This window comes from Styela clava, chromosome 4 (assembly GCF_964204865.1).
Source record: "Styela clava chromosome 4, kaStyClav1.hap1.2, whole genome shotgun sequence".
Lineage (NCBI taxonomy): Eukaryota > Metazoa > Chordata > Ascidiacea > Stolidobranchia > Styelidae > Styela > Styela clava.
In genome coordinates this window covers 22,737,195-22,759,441 of record NC_135253.1, presented here as the reverse complement: position 1 = coordinate 22,759,441, position 22,247 = coordinate 22,737,195, and the positions used below count along the sequence as shown (strand labels likewise).

General features: G+C 40.6%; 1 long non-coding RNA gene and 5 other non-coding genes across 6 annotated transcripts; all 6 read left to right on the top strand.

The window, feature by feature from the left end:
- The first annotated feature begins 1,991 nt into the window (after positions 1 to 1,991).
- Trnah-gug (transfer RNA histidin (anticodon GUG)) lies at positions 1,992 to 2,063 on the top strand. Its single transcript has one exon. It is a non-coding gene; the product is annotated as a tRNA-His (tRNA).
- A 1,687-nt stretch (positions 2,064 to 3,750) lies between these two features.
- On the top strand, positions 3,751 to 3,822 carry Trnah-gug (transfer RNA histidin (anticodon GUG)). The gene has a single exon. It is a non-coding gene; the product is annotated as a tRNA-His (tRNA).
- Positions 3,823 to 5,727: 1,905 nt separating this feature from the next.
- Trnah-gug (transfer RNA histidin (anticodon GUG)) lies at positions 5,728 to 5,799 on the top strand. The gene has a single exon. It is a non-coding gene; the product is annotated as a tRNA-His (tRNA).
- Positions 5,800 to 8,352: 2,553 nt separating this feature from the next.
- On the top strand, positions 8,353 to 10,315 carry LOC144422204 (uncharacterized). The gene is made up of 3 exons (XR_013475204.1): positions 8,353 to 8,594; positions 9,108 to 9,206; positions 9,898 to 10,315. It is a non-coding gene; the product is annotated as an uncharacterized LOC144422204 (long non-coding RNA).
- Positions 10,316 to 15,403: 5,088 nt separating this feature from the next.
- Trnah-gug (transfer RNA histidin (anticodon GUG)) lies at positions 15,404 to 15,475 on the top strand. The gene has a single exon. It is a non-coding gene; the product is annotated as a tRNA-His (tRNA).
- Positions 15,476 to 16,623: 1,148 nt separating this feature from the next.
- Positions 16,624 to 16,695, top strand: Trnah-gug (transfer RNA histidin (anticodon GUG)). Its single transcript has one exon. It is a non-coding gene; the product is annotated as a tRNA-His (tRNA).
- The last annotated feature ends 5,552 nt before the right edge of the window (positions 16,696 to 22,247 follow it).

Here is a 22,247-nt window from a genome sequence, read left to right as displayed (position 1 = left end):
TATAGTGGTTTGTACCTCATGTTATGGCCGTTATAACCCAAGTACAAATTTTGCTCACAGCATCGGAGCTTTCCTTTGAATTACCCGACTTTTTAGTTTAAACTTTGAAGGACGAATTTAAATTTCGAAGTCATTTTCAAAACACCTATGAAAACAAAGATGAAAAACTGAAGTTCTGAAATAAAATCTTGTTTATTTATTATTAGAAGAGGAAGTTGCATTATGCAAGCAGCAGAGTAGCGCAGCGGAGGCGTGCCTGGCTCATAACCCAGAGGTCGATGGATCGAAACCATCCTCTGCTCAGACGCTGTGATCATATAGTGGTTAGTACCTCACGTTGTGCCCGTGATAACCCAGGTTCGAATCCTGGTCACAGCATCGGCAATTTAATTTTCATTGCTTTTTTTTTGAAACTCCACGTTTTGAAGGACAGATCCGTCTTCCGAGTAGCAGAGTGGCGAAGCGGAAACGTTCTGGGCCCATGACCCAGAGTTTGATGAATTGAAATCATCGTCTGCGTCAAGATGCTTTGATCGTATAGTGGTTAGTACCTCATGTTATGGCCGTTAAATTCCAAGTTCGAATTCTGCTCACAGCATCGGAGCTTTCCTTTGAATTACCCGACTTTTTAATTTAAACTTTGAAAGACGAAATTAAATTTCGAAGTCATTTTCAAAACACCTATGAAAACAAAGGTTGAAAATTGAAGTTCTGTAATAAAATCTTGTTTATTCAATATTAAAAGAGGAAGTTGCATTCTGCGAGTAGCAGAGTGGCGCAGAGGAAGCGTGCTGGGCTCATAACCCAGAGTTTGATTGATTATTAGAAGCGGAATTTGCTTTGTGTGAGTAGCAGAGTGGCACAGCGGAAGCGTGCTGGGCTCATATCCCAGAGGTCGATGGATCGAAACCATCCTCTGCTAATACGCTGTGATCGTATAGTGGTTAGTACCTCACGTTATGGCCGTTATAACCCAAGTTCGAATTCTGCTCACAGCATCGGAGCTTTCCTTTGAATTACCCGACTTTTCAGTTTAAATTTTGTAGGACGAATTTGTCAGATAATATTTCAGTCTGACAGAATTACCCGACTTTTTAGTTTAAACTTTGAAGGACGAATTTAAATTTCGAAGTCATTTTCAAAACACCTATGAAAACAAAGATGAAAAACTTAAGTTCCTTAATAAAATCTTGTTTATTTATTATTAGAAGAGGAAGTTGCATTATGCAAGCAGCAGAGTGGCGCAGCGGAAGCGTGCTGGGCTCATAACCCAGAGGTCGATGGATTGAAACCATCCTCTGCTAAGGCGCTGCGATCGTATAGTGGTTAGTACCTCGCGTTGTGGCCGTTATAACCCAAGTTCGAATTCTGCTCACAGCATCGGAGCTTTCCTTTGAATTACCCGACTTTTCAGTTTAAATTTTGTAGGACGAATTTGTCAGACAATATTTCAGTCTGACAGAATTACCCGAATTTTTAGTTTAAACTTTGAAGGACGAATTTAAATTTCGAAGTCATTTTCAAAACAGCTTTGAAAACAAAGATGAAAAACTTAAGTTCTCTAATAAAATCTTGTTTATTTATTATTAGAAGAGGAAGTTGCATTATGCAAGCAGCAGAGTGGCGCAGCGGAAGCGTGCTGGGCTCATAACCCAGAGGTCGATGGATCGAAACCATCCTCTGCTAAGACGCTGTGTTCGTATAGGGGTTAGTACCTCACGTTGTGGCCGTGATAACCCAGGTTCGAATCCTGGTCACAGCATCGGTAATTTAATTTCCATTGCGTTTTTTTGAAACTCCACGTTTTGAAGGACAACTCCGTATTCCGAGTAGCAGAGTGGCGAAGCGGAAACGTGCTGGGCTCATAACCCAGAGTTTGATTGATAATTAGAAGCGTAATTTGCACTGTGTAAGTAGCAGAGTGGCGCAGCGGAAGCCTGCTGGTCTCATAACCCAGAGGTCGATGGATCGAAACCATCCTCTGCTAAAACGCTGTGATCGTATAGTGGTTAGTACCTCACGTTGTGGCCGTGATAACCCAGGTTCGAATCCTGGTCACAGCATCGGTAATTTAGTTTTCATTGCGTTTTTTTTGCAACTCCACGTTTTGAAGGACAACTCCGTATTCCGAGTAGCAGAGTGGCGAAGCGGAAACGTTCTGGGCCCATAACCCAGGGTTTGATGAATTGAAATCATCATTATCGTCAAAATGCTTTGATCGTATAGTGGTTAGTACCTCATGTTATGGCCGTTATAACCCAAGTTCGAATTCTGCTCACAGCATCGGAGCTTTCCTTTGAATTAACCGACTTTTTAGTTTAAACTTTGAAGGACGAATTTAAATTTCGAAGTCATTTTCAAAACACCTATGAAAACAAAGATGAAAAACTTAAGTTCCTTAATAAATTCTTGTTTATTTATTATTAGAAGAGGAAGTTGCATTATGCAAGCAGCAGAGTGGCGCAGCGGAAGCGTGCTGGGCTCATAACCCAGAGGTCGATGGATTGAAACCATCCTCTGCTAAGGCGCTGCGATCGTATAGTGGTTAGTACCTCGCGTTGGGGCCGTTATAACCCAAGTTCGAATTCTGCTCACAGCATCGGAGCTTTCCTTTGAATTACCCGACTTTTCAGTTTAAATTTTGTAGAACGAATTTGTCAGAAAATATTTTAGTTATTTTAAAAATACATATGAAAACATAGGTGAAAAACTGAAGTTCTGAATTAAAATCTTGTTTATTTATTATTAGAAAAGGAAGTTGCATTCCGCGAGTAGCAGAGTGGCGCAGTCGAATCGTGCTGGTCTCATAACCCAGAGGTCGATGAATCGAAACCATCCCTTGTTAGAACGCTGTGATCGTATAGTGGTTGATACCTCTCGTTGTGGCCGTGATAACCCAGGTTCGAATCCTGGTCACAGCATCGGAAATTATCTTTTAAATGCTGTTTTTTTGAAACTCCACGTTTTGAAGGACAACTCTGTATTCCGAGTAGCAGAGTGGCGAAGCGGAAACGTTCTGGGCCCATGACCCAGAGTTTGATGAATTGAAATCATCATCTGCTAAGGCGCTGCGATCGTATAGTGGTTAGTACCTCGCGTTGTGGCCGTTATAACCGAAGTTCGAATTCTGCTCACAGCATCGGAGCTTTCCTTTGAATTACCCGACTTTTCAGTTTAAATTTTGTAGGACGAATTTGTCAGACAATATTTCAGTCTGACAGAATTACCCGACTTTTTAGTTTAAACTTTGAAGGACGAATTTAAATTTCGAAGTCATTTTCAAAACAGCTTTGAAAACAAAGATGAAAAACTTAAGTTCTCTAATAAAATCTTGTTTATTTATTATTAGAAGAGGAAGTTGCATTATGCAAGCAGCAGAGTGGCGCAGCGGAGGCGTGCTGGGCTCATAACCCAGAGGTCGATGGATCGAAACCATCCTCTGCTAAGACGCTGTGTTCGTATAGGGGTTAGTACCTCACGTTGTGGCCGTGATAACCCAGGTTCGAATCCTGGTCACAGCATCGGTAATTTAATTTTCATTGCGTTTTTTTGAAACTCCACGTTTTGAAGGACAACTCCGTATTCCGAGTAGCAGAGTGGCGAAGCGGAAACGTGCTGGGCTCATAACCCAGAGTTTGATTGATAATTAGAAGCGTAATTTGCATTGTGTAAGTAGCAGAGTGGCGCAGCGGAAGCGTGCTGGTCTCATAACCCAGAGGTCGATGGATCGAAACCATCCTCTGCTAAAACGCTGTGATCGTATAGTGGTTAGTACCTCACGTTGTGGCCGTGATAACCCAGGTTCGAATCCTGGTCACAGCATCGGTAATTTAGTTTTCATTGCGTTTTTTTTGCAACTCCACGTTTTGAAGGACAACTCCGTATTCCGAGTAGCAGAGTGGCAAAGCGGAAACGTTCTGGGCCCATAACCCAGGGTTTGATGAATTGAAATCATCATTATCGTCAAAATGCTTTGATCGTATAGTGGTTAGTACCTCATGTTATGGCCGTTATAACCCAAGTTCGAATTCTGCTCACAGCATCGGAGCTTTCCTTTGAATTAACCGACTTTTTAGTTTAAACTTTGAAGGACGAATTTAAATTTCGAAGTCATTTTCAAAACACCTATGAAAACAAAGATGAAAAACTTAAGTTCCTTAATAAAATCTTGTTTATTTATTATTAGAAGAGGAAGTTGCGTTATGCAAGCAGCAGAGTGGCGCAGCGGAAGCATGCTGGGCTCATAACCCAGAGGTCGATGGATCGAAACCATCCTCTGCTAAGACGCTGTGTTCGTATAGGGGTTAGTACCTCACGTTGTGGCCGTGATAACCCAGGTTCGAATCCTGGTCACAGCATCGGTAATTTAATTTTCATTGCTGTTTTTTTGAAACTCCACGTTTTGAAGGACAGATCCGTCTTCCGAGTAGCAGAGTGGCGAAGCGGAAACGTTCTGGGCCCATGACCCAGAGTTTGTTAAATTGAAATCATCGTGTGCGTCAAGATGCTTTGATCGTATAGTGGTTAGTACCTCATGTTATGGTCGTTAAATTCCAAGTTCGAATTCTGCTCACAGCATCGGAGCTTTCCTTTGAAATACCCGACTTTTTAGTTTAAACTTTGAAAGACGAAATTAAATTTCGAAGTCATTTTCAAAACACCTATGAAAACAAAGGTTGAAAACTGAAGTTCTGTAATAAAATTTTGTTTATTTATTATTAGAAGAGGAAGTTGCATTCTGCGAGTAGCAGAGTGGCGCAGCGGAAGCGTGCTGGGCTCATAACCCAGAGTTTGATTGATTATTAGAAGCGGAATTTGCATCGTGTGAGTAGCAGAGTGGCGCAGCGGAAGCGTGCTCGGCTCATATCCCAGAGGTCGATGGATCGAAACCATCCTCTGCTAATACGCTGTGATCGTATAGTGGTTAGTACCTCACGTTGTGGCCGTGATAACCCAGGTTGGAATCCTGGTCACAGCATCGGTAATTTAATTTTCATTGCCGTTTCTTTGAAACTCCACGTTTTGAAGGACAGATCCGTCTTACGAGTAGCAGAGTGGCGAAGCGAAAACGTTCTGGGACCATGACCCGGAGTTTGATGAATTGAAATCATCGTCTGCGTCAAGATGCTTTTATCGTATAGTGGTTAGTACCTCATGTTATGGCCGTTATAACCCAAGTTCAAATTCTGCTCACAGCATCGAAGCTTTCCTTTGAATTACCCGACTTTTCAGTTTAAATTTTGTAGGACGAATTTGTCAGATATTATTTCAGTCTGACAGAATTACCCGACTTTTTAGTTTAAACTTTGAAGGACGAATTTAAATTTCGAAGTCATTTTCAAAACACCTATGAAAACAAAGATGAAAAACTGAAGTTCTGTAATAAAATCTTGTTTATTTATTATTAGAAGAGGAAGTTGCATTATGCAAGCAGCAGAGTAGCGCAGCGGAAGCGTGCCTGGCTCATAACCCAGAGGTCGATGGATCGAAACCATCCTCTGCTAAGACGCTGTGATCGTATAGTGGCTAGTACCTCACGTTGTGCCCGTGATAACCCAGGTTCTCATCCTGGTCACAGCATCGGCAATTTAATTTTCATTGCTGTTTTTTTTGAAACTCCACGTTTTGAAGGACAGATCCGTCTTCCGAGTAGCAGAGTGGCGCAGCGGAAGCGTGCTGGGCTCATATCCCAGAGGTCGATGGATCGAAACCTTCCTCTGCTAATACGCTGTGATCGTATAGTGGTTAGTACCTCACGTTGTGGCCGTGATAACCCAGGTTCGAATCCTGGTCACAGCATCGGTAATTTAATTTTCATTGCTGTTTTTTTGAAACTCCACGTTTTGAAGGACAGATCCGTCTTCCGAGTAGCAGAGTGGCAAAGCGGAAACGTTCTGGGCACATGACCCAGAGTTTGATGAATTGAAATCATCATCTGCGTCAAATGCTTTGATCTTATAGTGGTTAGTACCTCATGTTATGGCCGTTATAACCCAAGTTCGAATTCTGCTCACAGCATCGGAGCTTTCCTTTGAATTACCCGACTTTTCAGTTTAAATTTTGTAGAACGAATTTGTCAGACAATATTTCAGTCATTTTAAAAATACATATGAAAACATAGGTGAAAAACTGAAGTTCTGAATTAAAATCTTGTTTATTTATTATTAGAAAAGGAAGTTGCATTCTGCGAGTAGCAGAGTAGCGCAGCGGAAACGTGCTGGGCTCATAACCCAGAGTTTGATTGATTATTAGAAGCGGAATTTGCATTGTCTGAGTAGCAGAGTGGCGCAGCGGAAGCGTGCTGGGCTCATATCCCAGAGGTCGATGGATCGAAACCATCCTCTGCTAATACGCTGTTATCGTATAGTGGTTAGTACCTCGCGTTGTGGCCGTGACAACCCAGGTTCGAATCCTGGTCACAGCATCGGTAATTTAATTTTCATTGCTGTTTTTTCGAAACTCCACGTTTTGAAGGACAGATCCGTCTTCCGAGTAGCAGAGTGGCGAAGCGGAAACGTTCTGGGCCCATGACCCAGAGTTTGTTGAATTGAAATCATCGTCTGCGTCAAGATGCTTTGATCGTATAGTGGTTAGTACCTCATGTTATGGCCGTTAAATTCCTTGTTCGAATTCTGCTCACAGCATCGGAGCTTGCCTTTGAATTACCCGACTTTTTAGTTTAAACTTTGAAAGACGAAATTAAATTTCGAACTCATTTTCAAAACACCTATGAAAGCAAAGGTTGAAAAACTGAAGTTCTGAATTAAAATCTCGTTTATTTATTATTAGAAAAGGAAGGTGCATTCTGCGAGTAGCAGAGTGGCGCAGCCAAATCGTGCTGATTTCATAACCCAGAGGTCGATGAATCGAAACCATCCCTTGTTAGAACGCTGTGATCGTATAGTGATTGGTACCTCACGTTGTGGCCGTGATAACCCAGGTTCGAATCCTGGTCACAGCATCGGAAATTACCTTTTAAATGCTGTTTTTTTGAAACTCCACGTTTTGAAGGACAACTCCGTATTCCGAGTAGCAGACTGGCGAAGCGGAAACGTTATGGGCCCATGATTCAGAGTTTGATGAATTGAAATCATCGTCTGCGTCAAGATGCTTTGATCGTATAGTGGTTAGTACCTCATGTTATGGCCGTTATACCCCAAGTACGAATTCTGCTCACAGCATCGGAGCTTTCCTTTGAATTACCCGACTTTTTAGTTTTTAAACTTTGAAAGACGAAATTAAATTTCGAAGTCATTTTCAAAACACCTATGAAAACAAAGATTGAAAACTGAAGTTCTGTAATAAAATTTTGTTTATTCATTATTAAAAGAGGAAGTTGCTTTCTGCGAGTAGCAGAGTGGCGCAGCGGAAGCGTGCTGGGCTCATAACCCAGAGTTTGATTGATTATTAGAAGCGGAATTTGCATTGTCTGAGTAGCATAGTGACGCAGCGGAAGCGTGCTGGGCTCATAACCCAGAGGTCGATGGATCGAAACCATCCTCTGCTAAAACGCTGTGATGATACCTCACGTTGTGGCCGTGATAACCCAGGTTCGAATCCTGGTCACAGCATCGGAAAATACCTTTTAAATGCTATTTTTTGAAACTCCACGTTTTGAAAGACAACCCCGTATTCCGAGTAGCAGAGGGGCGAAGCGGAAACGTTCTGGGCCCATGACCCAGAGTTTGATGAAATGAAATCATCATCTGCGCCAAGATGCTTTGATCGTATAGTGGTTAGTACCTCACGTTGTGCCCGTGATAACCCAGGTTCGAATCCTGGTCACAGCATCGGCAATTTAATTTTCATTGCTTTTTTTTTGAAACTCGACGTTTTGAAGGACAGATCCGTCTTCCGAGTAGCAGAGTGGCGAAGCGGAAACGTTCTGGGCCCATGACCCAGAGTTTGATGAATTGAAATCATCGTCTGCGTCAAGATGCTTTGATCGTATAGTGGTTAGTACCTCATGTTATGGCCGTTAAATTCCAAGTTCGAATTCTTCTCACAGCATCGGAGCTTTCCTTTGAATTACCCGACTTTTTAGTTTAAACTTTGAAGGACGAATTTAAATTTCGAAGTCATTTTCAAAACACCTATGAAAACAAAGATGAAAAACTGAAGTTCTGTAATAAAATCTTGTTTATTTATAGTCATAGTCATAGTCAAGTTTATTTTTTCCAACCAGTAAAATAATAAATGATGCAAAAAATAAGCAAAAATTCAAGAACATAATTTTACTGGGGAAGGGAAGCCGTGGGGAACCAAAGTAGGTTATCTAGCAGCGGCACCCAAGATTCAACTATTTAATTAACATTAATTTTAGTAGATCAATATAGCATAGAATAGTTTAGCCGTAAATATTTACTAATACGGTTTTAACGAGAAATCGTCATGACACTAGGGTGTATCTGAGAGCCACGCAATACATCAGATAGTAATTTGGGGTATTCCCCGTTTCGTAGCTTACAGGCAGTGAATAAAAGCGTGTTATGGGGAAATATTCGGGAATTTGTAGTGGCTCAGTTATCACAACCAAATTATGATAATCATCAGTTGTAGTGGACGGACAACGGGAGACAATGAAGAAAGAACAGGTATAAATGACATAAATCTACTGAAGCAGATGTTAACCAGCCGCACAGTACCGGTACCGTACCGGTAACTCGAATATGAAATACCGTACGGTACCGGTAACGTGATGAATAATATTCTATCGTCTGTACAGACGCACTGGACTGCACAATATAACAAAAAAGAAACAATGTGACTAGGTGTTGAAGTGTCGTTTCAAGTGTGTAATAAAAAAAGTTACTTTCAACATGACAAATGCTGAGATTTGCAATATATCTGTATATATATAATACTAAGTTCATAGCTACTGAACTACAACAATGACTTGAGAACCCATATCTAATACAAGTTAAGGGGAGTGGGAATCAAATGAAATGAGTATATTTCGGTAAATCTGGCATGAGATTGGCATGTTGTAAAAAAAAAATAAATAAACACAAATAGTGTTAAAAATTTGTTAGACAATGAACCATCAGAAGTACATACTAATATTATGGACCGAGTTAATAGCTCATATTATGTTGAATTGATTTCAGGGTTTGGAAAGACCTGTCCTCATTCGAGATACTTGGACCAAAGAAATTTTTTCATCTTCATTTTAAACAGAGGATAAGACATGCTTCGCATTTCACCAGGTACAGCATTCCACATAATCGCACCTGTGTATTTGAGTGATTTTTGTGTCTTTGAGTAGGTTTGGCGTGGTACAAAGTAGGATGACAATGCAGATGATCTAGTATTGTGATCGTGAACACTACTCTGCTTTACAAAGTATTTAGAAAATGCCTGTGGAAGGCAACAATTATGGTATTGATGCATTAATTTAAATATTTCTAGTTTGTAGATATCATCAAGTTTGAGTACGCCAGTTTTATGGTACATGGTATTCATGTTAACACGAGTGGACGGTCCATAAAGGATTCTAATGGCTCTATTCTGTAAAACGTTTATAGCTCTTAAGGTCGCTTTAGTGGCAGATCCCCAGGCAGCAATTGCATATTGGATGTAAGTCTGGAAAAGTGAATAATATACCACTTTGAGTGTACTCCGGTCTGTATAGTGTTGAAGTTTGCTTAGTATACCTATTGAGCGTGAAAGTTTTTTATGTAACTCTTTGACATGCAGATCCCACCGTAAACGGTGATCAATGTTCAATCCAAGATATTTGTACGAGGGAACAGATTCAAGTTCAGTTTCATTCATTTTGATTATCAGAGGTGTTTTCTGATCGTTGCAACCAGGACGTATATGGACTACTTTAGATTTTTCTATATTGATAGTTAGCTTATTACAGAGCATCCAATCATAGACCTTTTTTAATTCTAGGTTGAAGCAATTTTGAAGATCAGTCGATGATTTGGAACTACCTAGGAGACCAGTATCATCCGCGAACAATTTTGTCAACAAATTCGAACATCGTGAGATGTCGTTTATAAATACGAGGAATAATAAAGGGCCAAGTGAAGAGCCTTGGATCACACCGCAGTCAATAGGAAGAACCTCCGAACGATTATTTTCGACTTCCACATATTGGAATCGGCCATGTAGGTAATCTTTTAAAAGAGAATTAGCACAACCTCGCACACCGTAATGATGAAGTTTGCGTAAGAGTATGTTATGACTTACGGTATCGAAAGCTTTTTTCAAATCTAAGAAAGCACAGCAGACATGTTCTCCCTTTTCATATTTGTCATAGATATATTCAATTAGATCAATAATTGCATGACTTGTCGAATGATTTGTCTGAAATCCGAATTGGAATTTATTAATTAAAAATTAATTTATTATTAGAAGAGGAAGTTGCATTATGCAAGCAGCAGAGTAGCGCAGCGGAGGCGTGCCTGGCTCATAACCCAGAGGTCGATGGATCGAAACCATCCTCTGCTCAGACGCTGTGATCATATAGTGGTTAGTACCTCACGTTGTGCCCGTGATAACCCAGGTTCGAATCCTGGTCACAGCATCGGCAATTTAATTTTCATTGCTTTTTTTTTGAAACTCCACGTTTTGAAGGACAGATCCGTCTTCCGAGTAGCAGAGTGGCGAAGCGGAAACGTTCTGGGCCCATGACCCAGAGTTTGATGAATTGAAATCATCGTCTGCGTCAAGATGCTTTGATCGTATAGTGGTTAGTACCTCATGTTATGGCCGTTAAATTCCAAGTTCGAATTCTGCTCACAGCATCGGAGCTTTCCTTTGAATTACCCGACTTTTTAATTTAAACTTTGAAAGACGAAATTAAATTTCGAAGTCATTTTCAAAACACCTATGAAAACAAAGGTTGAAAACTGAAGTTCTGTAATAAAATTTTGTTTATTTATTATTAGAAGAGGAAGTTGCATTCTGCGAGTAGCAGAGTGGCGCAGCGGAAGCGTGCTGGGCTCATAACCCAGAGTTTGATTGATTATTAGAAGCGGAATTTGCTTTGTGTGAGTAGCAGAGTGGCACAGCGGAAGCGTGCTGGGCTCATATCCCAGAGGTCGATGGATCGAAACCATCCTCTGCTAATACGCTGTGATCGTATAGTGGTTAGTACCTCACGTTATGGCCGTTATAACCCAAGTTCGAATTCTGCTCACAGCATCGGAGCTTTCCTTTGAATTACCCGATTTTTCAGTTTAAATTTTGTAGGACGAATTTGTCAGATAATATTTCAGTCTGACAGAATTACCCGACTTTTTAGTTTAAACTTTGAAGGACGAATTTAAATTTCGAAGTCATTTTCAAAACACCTATGAAAACAAAGATGAAAAACTTAAGTTCCTTAATAAAATCTTGTTTATTTATTATTAGAAGAGGAAGTTGCATTATGCAAGCAGCAGAGTGGCGCAGCGGAAGCGTGCTGGGCTCATAACCCAGAGGTCGATGGATTGAAACCATCCTCTGCTAAGGCGCTGCGATCGTATAGTGGTTAGTACCTCGCGTTGTGGCCGTTATAACCCAAGTTCGAATTCTGCTCACAGCATCGGAGCTTTCCTTTGAATTACCCGACTTTTCAGTTTAAATTTTGTAGGACGAATTTGTCAGACAATATTTCAGTCTGACAGAATTACCCGAATTTTTAGTTTAAACTTTGAAGGACGAATTTAAATTTCGAAGTCATTTTCAAAACAGCTTTGAAAACAAAGATGAAAAACTTAAGTTCTCTAATAAAATCTTGTTTATTTATTATTAGAAGAGGAAGTTGCATTATGCAAGCAGCAGAGTGGCGCAGCGGAAGCGTGCTGGGCTCATAACCCAAAGGTCGATGGATCGAAACCATCCTCTGCTAAGACGCTGTGTTCGTATAGGGGTTAGTACCTCACGTTGTGGCCGTGATAACCCAGGTTCGAATCCTGGTCACAGCATCGGTAATTTAATTTCCATTGCGTTTTTTTGAAACTCCACGTTTTGAAGGACAACTCCGTATTCCGAGTAGCAGAGTGGCGAAGCGGAAACGTGCTGGGCTCATAACCCAGAGTTTGATTGATAATTAGAAGCGTAATTTGCATTGTGTAAGTAGCAGAGTGGCGCAGCGGAAGCCTGGCCGCGTTGTGGCCGTTATAACCCAAGTTCGAATTCTGCTCACAGCATCGGAGCTTTCCTTTGAATTACCCGACTTTTCAGTTTAAATTTTGTAGAACGAATTTGTCAGAAAATATTTTAGTTATTTTAAAAATACATATGAAAACATAGGTGAAAAACTGAAGTTCTGAATTAAAATCTTGTTTATTTATTATTAGAAAAGGAAGTTGCATTCCGCGAGTAGCAGAGTGGCGCAGTCGAATCGTGCTGGTCTCATAACCCAGAGGTCGATGAATCGAAACCATCCCTTGTTAGAACGCTGTGATCGTATAGTGGTTGATACCTCTCGTTGTGGCCGTGATAACCCAGGTTCGAATCCTGGTCACAGCATCGGAAATTATCTTTTAAATGCTGTTTTTTGAAACTCCACGTTTTGAAGGACAACTCTGTATTCCGAGTAGCAGAGTGGCGAAGCGGAAACGTTCTGGGCCCATGACCTAGAGTTTGATGAATTGAAATCATCATCTGCTAAGGCGCTGCGATCGTATAGTGGTTAGTACCTCGCGTTGTGGCCGTTATAACCGAAGTTCGAATTCTGCTCACAGCATCGGAGCTTTCCTTTGAATTACCCGACTTTTCAGTTTAAATTTTGTAGGACGAATTTGTCAGACAATATTTCAGTCTGACAGAATTACCCGACTTTTTAGTTTAAACTTTGAAGGACGAATTTAAATTTCGAAGTCATTTTCAAAACAGCTTTGAAAACAAAGATGAAAAACTTAAGTTCTCTAATAAAATCTTGTTTACTTATTATTAGAAGAGGAAGTTGCATTATGCAAGCAGCAGAGTGGCGCAGCGGAAGCGTGCTGGGCTCATAACCCAGAGGTCGATGGATCGAAACCATCCTCTGCTAAGACGCTGTGTTCGTATAGGGGTTAGTACCTCACGTTGTGGCCGTGATAACCCAGGTTCGAATCCTGGTCACAGCATCGGTAATTTAATTTTCATTGCGTTTTTTTGAAACTACACGTTTTGAAGGACAACTCCGTATTCCGAGTAGCAGAGTGGCGAAGCGGAAACGTGCTGGGCTCATAACCCAGAGTTTGATTGATAATTAGAAGCGTAATTTGCATTGTGTAAGTAGCAGAGTGGCGCAGCGGAAGCGTGCTGGTCTCATAACCCAGAGGTCGATGGATCGAAACCATCCTCTGCTAAAACGCTGTGATCGTATAGTGGTTAGTACCTCACGTTGTGGCCGTGATAACCCAGGTTCGAATCCTGGTAACAGCATCGGTAATTTAGTTTTCATTGCGTTTTTTTTGCAACTCCACGTTTTGAAGGACAACTCCGTATTCCGAGTAGCAGAGTGGCAAAGCGGAAACGTTCTGGGCCCATAACCCAGGGTTTGATGAATTGAAATCATCATTATCGTCAAAATGCTTTGATCGTATAGTGGTTAGTACCTCATGTTATGGCCGTTATAACCCAAGTTCGAATTCTGCTCACAGCATCGGAGCTTTCCTTTGAATTAACCGACTTTTTAGTTTAAACTTTGAAGGACGAATTTAAATTTCGAAGTCATTTTCAAAACACCTATGAAAACAAAGATGAAAAACTTAAGTTCCTTAATAAAATCTTGTTTATTTATTATTAGAAGAGGAAGTTGCATTATGCAAGCAGCAGAGTGGCGCAGCGGAAGCATGCTGGGCTCATAACCCAGAGGTCGATGGATTGAAACCATCCTCTGCTAAGGCGCTGCGATCGTATAGTGGTTAGTACCTCGCGTTGTGGCCGTTATAACCCAAGTTCGAATTCTGCTCACAGCATCGGAGCTTTCCTTTGAATTACCCGACTTTTCAGTTTAAATTTTGTAGAACGAATTTGTCAGAAAATTTTTCAGTTATTTTAAAAATACATATGAAAACATAGGTGAAAAACTGAAGTTCTGAATTAAAATCTTGTTTATTTATTATTAGAAAAGGAAGTTGCATTCCGCGAGTAGCAGAGTGGCGCAGTCGAATCGTGCTGGTCTCATAACCCAGAGGTCGATGAATCGAAACCATCCCTTGTTAGAACGCTGTGATCGTATAGTGGTTGATACCTCTCGTTGTGGCCGTGATAACCCAGGTTCGAATCCTGGTCACAGCATCGGAAATTATCTTTTAAATGCTGTTTTTTTGAAACTCCACGTTTTGAAGGACAACTCTGTATTCCGAGTAGCAGAGTGGCGAAGCGGAAACGTTCTGGGCCCATGACCCAGAGTTTGATGAATTGAAATCATCATCTGCGCCAAGATGATTTGATCGTATAGTGGTTAGTACCTCATGTTATGGCCGTTATACCCCAAGTACAAATTCTGCTCACAGCATCGGAGCTTTCCTTTGAATTACCCGACTTTTCAGTTTAAATTTTGTAGGACGAATTTGTCAGACAAAATTTCAGTCTGACAGAATTACCCGACTTTTTAGTTTAAACTTTGAAGGACGAATTTAAATTTCGAAGTCATTTTCGAAACACCTATGAAAACAAAGATGAAAAACTTAAGTTCTGTAATCCGTCTTCCGAGTAGCAGAGTGGCGAAGCGGAAACGTTCTGGGACCATGACCCAGAGTTTGATGAATTGAAATCATCGTCTGCGTCAAGATGCTTTGATCGTATAGTGGTTAGTACCTCATGTTATGGCCGTTATAACCCAAGTTCGAATTCTGCTCACAGCATCGGAGCTTTCCTTTGAATTACCCGACTTTTCAGTTTAAATTTTGTAGGACGAATTCGTCAGACAATATTTCAGTCTGACAGAATTACCCGACTTTTTAGTTTAAACTTTGAAGGACGAATTTAAATTTCGAAGTCATTTTCAAAACAGCTTTGAAAACAAAGATGAAAAACTGAAGTTCTGTAATAAAATCTTGTTTATTTATTATTAGAAGAGGAAGTTGCATTATGCAAGCAGCAGAGTGGCGCAGCGGAAGCGTGCTGGGCTCATAACCCAGAGGTCGATGGATCGAAACCATCCTCTGCTAAGACGCTGTGTTCGTATAGGGATTAGTACCTCACGTTGTGGCCGTGATAACCCAGGTTCGAATCCTGGTCACAGCATCGGTAAATTAATTTTCATTGCGTTTTTTTGAAACTCCACGTTTTGAAGGACAACTCCGTATTCCGAGTAGCAGAGTGGCGAAGCGGAAACGTGCTGGGCTCATAACCCAGAGTTTGATTGATAATTAGAAGCGTAATTTGCTGTGTGTAAGTAGCAGAGTGGCGCAGCGGAAGCGTGCTGGTCTCATAACCCAGAGGTCGATGGATCGAAACCATCCTCTGCTAAAACGCTGTGATCGTATAGTGGTTAGTACCTCACGTTGTGGCCGTGATAACCCAGGTTCGATTCCTGGTCACAGCATCGGTAATTTAGTTTTCATTGCGTTTTTTTTTGCAACTCCACGTTTTGAAAGACAACTCCGTATTCCGAGTAGCAGAGTGGCGAAGCAGAAACGTTCTGGGCCCATAACCCAGAGTTTGATGAATTGAAATCATCATTATCGTCAAAATGCTTTGATCGTATAGTGGTTAGTACCTCATGTTATGGCCGTTATAACCCAAGTTCGAATTCTGCTCACCGCATCGGAGCTTTCCTTTGAATTAACCGACTTTTTAGTTTAAACTTTGAAGGACGAATTTAAATTTCGAAGTCATTTTCAAAACACCTATGAAAACAAAGATGAAAAACTTAAGTTCTTTAATAAAATTTTGTTTATTTATTATTAGAAGAGGAAGTTGCATTATGCGAGCAGCAGAGTGGCGCAGCGGAAGCGTGCTGGGCTCATAACCCAGAGGTCGATGGATTGAAACCATCCTCTGCTAAGGCGCTGCGATCGTATAGTGGTTAGTACCTCGCGTTGTGGCCGTTATAACCCAAGTTCGAATTCTGCTCACAGCATCGGAGCTTTCCTTTGAATTACCCGACTTTTCAGTTTAAATTTTGTAGGACGAATTTGTCAGACAATATTTCAGTCTGACAGAATTACCCGACTTTTTAGTTTAAACTTTGAAGGACGAATGTAAATTTCGAAGTCATTTTCAAAACAGCTTTGAAAACAAAGATGAAAAACTTAAGTTCTCTAATAAAATCTTGTTTATTTATTATTAGAAGAGGAAGTTGCATTATGCAAGCAGCAGAGTGGCGCAGCGGAAGCGTGCTGGGCTCATAACCCAGAGGTCGATGGATCGAAACCATCCTCTGCTAAGACGCTGTGTTCGTATAGGGGTTAGTACCTCACGTTGTGGCCGTGATAACCCAGGTTCGAATCCTGGTCACAGCATCGGTAATTTAATTTTCATTGCGTTTTTTTGAAACTCCACGTTTTGAAGGACAACTCCGTATTCCGAGTAGCAGAGTGGCGAAGCGGAAACGTGCTGGGCTCATAACCCAGAGTTTGATTGATAATTAGAAGCGTAATTTGCACTGTGTAAGTAGCAGAGTGGCGCAGCGGAAGCGTGCTGGTCTCATAACCCAGAGGTCGATGGATCGAAACCATCCTCTGCTAAAACGCTGTGATCGTATAGTGGTTAGTACCTCACGTTGTGGCCGTGATAACCCAGGTTCGAATCCTGGTCACAGCATCGGTAATTTAGTTTTCATTGCGTTTTTTTTTGCAACTCCACGTTTTGAAGGACAACTCCGTATTCCGAGTAGCAGAGTGGCGAAGCGGAAACGTTCTGGGCCCATAACCCAGAGTTTGATGAATTGAAATCATCATTATCGTCAAAATGCTTTGATCGTATAGTGGTTAGTACCTCATGTTATGGCCGTTATAACCCAAGTTCGAATTCTGCTCACAGCATCGGAGCTTTCCTTTGAATTAACCCACTTTTTAGTTTAAACTTTGAAGGACGAATTTAAATTTCGAAGTCATTTTCAAAACACCTATGAAAACAAAGATGAAAAACTTAAGTTCCTTAATAAAATCGTGTTTATTTATTATTAGAAGAGGAAGTTGCATTATGCAAGCAGCAGAGTGGCGCAGCGGAAGCGTGCTGGGCTCATAACTCAGAGGTCGATGGATTGAAACCATCCTCTGCTAAGGCGCTGCGATCGTATAGTGGTTAGTACCTCGCGTTGTGGCCGTTATAACCCAAGTTCGAATTCTGCTCACAGCATCGGATCTTTCCTTTGAATTACCCGACTTTTCAGTTTAAATTTTGTAGGACGAATTTGTCAGACAATAATTCAGTCTGACAGAATTACCCGACTTTTTAGTTTAAACTTTTAAAGACGAATTAAATTTCGAAGTCATTTTCAAAACAGCTTTGAAAACAAAGATGAAAAACTTAAGTTCTCTAATAAAATCTTGTTTATTTATTATTAGAAGAGGAAGTTGTATTATGCAAGCAGCAGAGTGGCGCAGCGGAAGCGTGCTGGGCTCATAACCCAGAGGTCGATGGATCGAAACCATCCTCTGCTAAGACGCTGTGTTCGTATAGGGGTTAGTACCTCACGTTGTGGCCGTGATAACCCAGGTTCGAATCCTGGTCACAGCATCGGTAATTTAATTTTCATTGCGTTTTTTTGAAACTCCACGTTATGAAGGACAACTCCGTATTCCGAGTAGCAGAGTGGCGAAGCGGAAACGTTCTGGGCCCATAACCCAAGGGTCGATGGATTGAAACCATCCTCTGCTAAGGCGCTGCGATCGTATAGTGGTTAGTACCTCGCGTTGTGGCCGTGATAACCGTGAAATAATTTCGAAGTCATTTTCAAAACACCTATGAAAACAAAGATGAAAAACTTAAGTTCTTTAATAAAATCTTGTTTATGTATTATTAGAAGAGGAAGTTGCATTATGCAAGCAGCAGAGTGGCGCAGCGGAAGCGTGCTGGGCTCATAACTCAGAGGTCGATGGATTGAAACCATCCTCTGCTAAGACGCTGTGTTCGTATAGGGGTTAGTACCTCACGTTGTGGCCGTGATAACCCAGGTTCGAATCCTGGTCACAGCATCGGTAATTTAATTTTCATTGCGTTTTTTTGAAACTCCACGTTATGAAGGACAACTCCGTATTCCGAGTAGCAGAGTGGCAAAGCGGAAACGTTCTGGGCCCATAACCCAAGGGTCGATGGATTGAAACCATCCTCTGCTAAGGCGCTGCGATCGTATAGTGGTTAGTACCTCGCGTTGTGGCCGTGATAACCCAGTTTCGAATCCTGGTCACCGCACCGGTAATGTAATTTTCATTGCTGTTTTTTTGAAACTCCACGATTTGAAGGACAGATCCGTCTTCCGAGTAGCAGAGTGGCAAAGCGGAAACGTTCTGGGCCCATGACCCAGAGTTTGATGAATTGAAATCATCATCTGCGTGAAAATGCTTTGATCGTATAGTGGTTAGTACCTCATGTTATGGTCGTTATAACCCAAGTTCGAATTCTGCTCACAGCATCGGAGCTTTCCTTTGAATTAACCGACTTTTTAGTTTAAACTTTGAAGGACGAATTTAAATTTCGAAGTCATTTTCAAAACACCTATGAAAACAAAGATGAAAAACTTAAGTTCTTTAATAAAATCTTGTTTATGTATTATTAGAAGAGGAAGTTGCATTATGCAAGCAGCAGAGTGGCGCAGCGGAAGCGTGCTGGGCTCATAACCCAGAGGTCGATGGATCGAAACCATCCTCTGCTAAGACTAGGGATGGGCAATGTAGAATAATTTACTATTCTAGAATATTCTAGAATAGTTAAATCGAATCCAGAATACCGAATCCTATTCTATTTTCATACTTATTCAAATAGAGGGAATTTTCCTGATTGCTGGATTTAGATGTCAAAAATTATAAATGTATTACTATTAATGTATTATTTATTTGGAAATGTCCTTAACATTGGATTTGATTTGATACTAAACAGGCATTTCCCAGGACAATGAAATCTAAGAATATTACAATATTTTTGCTTTCAATTGTTCCAAATGTATGTAATCGCTAAATACTTATATGCTAAATTACGCTTCAAACACTTTAATAGTAAGCGGTTAAATACAAAAATAGATATGAAACGGCATTAAATCATTATTAATGTTATAGAGTGTCGAGTGTACTAAAACACACCCGCTGTGAATTAATTAGATGCAGGACCAGCGTGTGGCCACTGCATCCTATGCACCGGTGTAAAATATTAAATTTAACCACTATCAATTAAAATCAACTTATTATTCTGTGCGATCAAGACGTGCAAAACAAGGTTCCCGTAAACGCGATTTCGTAGTTAGTTATTAGTTAACATCATCTAAAGACGAATTCAATTTCTTTTATTATTGTTACATATCATTATCTACCCAGACTTGGCTCTACTCAAACTCAATACGTAACTATTTTCGCCAGATGCGGCATCTTTTTTTTAAGTTTATCGGCGAATAAAATTACTACAGACACTCGATCAAACGTGCGTCTATCTTGAACGATAGAAACGGACCGAAAGATATGTAATCTTTTGGGAGTGAATTTTAAATGCGACAGATCGTCGTGTTATGCGATATAACTTTGTATTTCGGAAACTGGTGTAATAAAAGTAATAAAATTATTCCAAAATAATATTTGATTTAAATTATTCGCAAGTAATGTCATAACATTTTACGCCTGGCTTTTGATTTACATGCATCATTTTCTGGGGAAAACTCACCGGTCGCGGAAAATCATTTACAGTAATGTAAAATGAAGCAAGGCACGCCTGTAAACAATTGAAGATTGTTGCAATCAGATTATCGTAATATCGCCAGTAAGTCGGCACAAATAATTATTATTATTAAACCCTCGCTAGATAGCAAAGCAGGAAAACGCAAAAAATGGTGCAATAACGAGTCTTCGTCGTAAGGTGTACTTCACGACTTCTTGTCCAGAATACGCCGATTGAGATTACTGTGTTTGATGTTTACCGATTTTACGGGTTCTTTGCGATTAGGCAAGTTTAATTAAACGAGAGAAATTTCCACGCGAGAAAGAACGCTCGTCTTTAATTGATAAATTAGAAATCCGAAATACAAAAATTGACGCCCGGCGAAAACGCAAAAATGGTGCAATAACGAGTCTTCGCCCTGAGATGTACTTCGCCGACTTCCTGTCCAGAATACGCCGATTGAGATTACAGTGTTTGAAGTTTACCGATTTTACAGGTTCTTTCCGAGCAGACGCAAGTCTAGTTGAACGAGAGAGATTTCCACGCGAGAAAAACGCTCGTCTTTAATTGATATTTAGAAACCCGAAATGCAAAAATCGACGCATGGCGCCGGAGAAGCGGAAACCGAATCCTGTTATCGGATCCTGTTGGATTCGAATACTTTGGGATTCGAATCCTCCGGATTCGGTATTCTATATTGCCCATCCCTAGCTAAGACGCTGTGATCGTATAGTGGTTAGTACCTCACGTTGTGGCCGTGATAACCCAGTTTCGAATCCTGGTCACAGCACCGGTAATGTAATTTTCATTGCTGTTTTTTTGAAATTCCACGATTTGAAGGACAGATCCGTCTTCCGAGTAGCAGAGTGGCAAAGCGGAAACGTTCTGGGCCCATAACCCAGAGGTCGATGGATTGAAATCATCATCTGCGTCAAAATGCTTTGATCGTATAGTGGTTAGTACCTCATGTTATGGCCGTTATAACCCAAGTTCGAATTCTGCTCACAGCATCGGAGCTTTCCTTTGAATTACCCGACTTTTCAGTTTAAATTTTGTAGGACGAATTTGTCAGACAATATTTCAGTCATTTTAAAAATACATATGAAAATAAAGGTGAAAAACTGAAGTTCTGAATTAAAATTTTGTTTATTTATAATTAGAAAAGGAAGTTGCATTCTGCGAGTAGCAGAGTGGCGCAGCGGAATCGTACTGGTCTCATAACCCAGGAGTCGATGAATCGAAACCATCCCTTGTTAGAACGCTGTGATCGTATAGTGGTTGGTACCTCATGTTGTGGCCGTGATAACCCAGGTTCGAATCCTGGCCACAGTGTCGGAAATTACCTTTTAAATGCTGTTTTTTTGAAACTCCACGTTTTGAAGGACAACTCCGTATTCCGAGTAGCAGAGTGGCGAAGCGGAAACGTTCTGGGCCCATGACCCAGAGTTTGATGAATTGAAATCATCATCTGCGTCAAACTTTAATCGTATAGTGGTTAGTACCTCATGTTATGGCCGTTATACCCCAAGTACGAATTCTGCTCACAACATCGGAGCTTTCCTTTGAATTACCCGACTTTTCAGTTTAAATTTTGTAGGACGAATTTGTCAGACAATATTTCAGTCATTTTAAAAATACATATGAAAATAAAGGTGAAAAACTGAAGTTCTGAATTAAAATTTTGTTTATTTATAATTAGAAAAGGAAGTTGCATTCTGCGAGTAGCAGAGTGGCGCAGCGGAATCGTACTGGTCTCATAACCCATAACTCATAACTTTGATCGTATAGTGGTTAGTACCTCATGTTATGGCTGTTATAACCCAAGTTCAAATTCTGCTCACAGCATCGGAGCTTTCCTTTGAATTACCCGACTTTTCAGTTTAAATTTTGTAGAACGAATTTGTCAGAAAATATTTCAGTTATTTTAAAAATACATATGAAAACATAGGTGAAAAACTGAAGTTCTGAATTAAAATCTTGTTTATTTATTATTGGAAAAGGAAGTTGCATTCCGCGAGTAGCAGAGTGGCGCAGCCGAATCGTGCTGGTCTCATAACCCAGAGGTCGATGAATCGAAACCATCCCTTGTTAGAACGCTGTGATCGTATAGTAGTTGGTACCTCTCGTTGTGGCCGTGATAACCCAGGTTCTAATCCTGGTCACAGCATCGGAAATTATTTTTAAATGCTGTTTTTTTGAAACTCCACGTTTTGAAGGACAACTCTGTATTCCGAGTAGCAGAGTGGCGAAGCGGAAACGTTCTGGGTCCATGACCCAGAGTCTGATGAATTGAAATCATCATCTGCGCCAAGATGATTTGATCGTATAGTGGTTAGTACCTCATGTTATGGCCGTTATACCCCAAGTACAAATTCTGCTCACAGCATCGGAGCTTTCCTTTGAATTACCCGACTTTTCAGTTTAAATTTTGTAGGACGAATTTGTCAGACAATATTTCAGTCTGACAGAATTACCCGACTTTTTAGTTTAAACTTTGAAGGACAAATTTA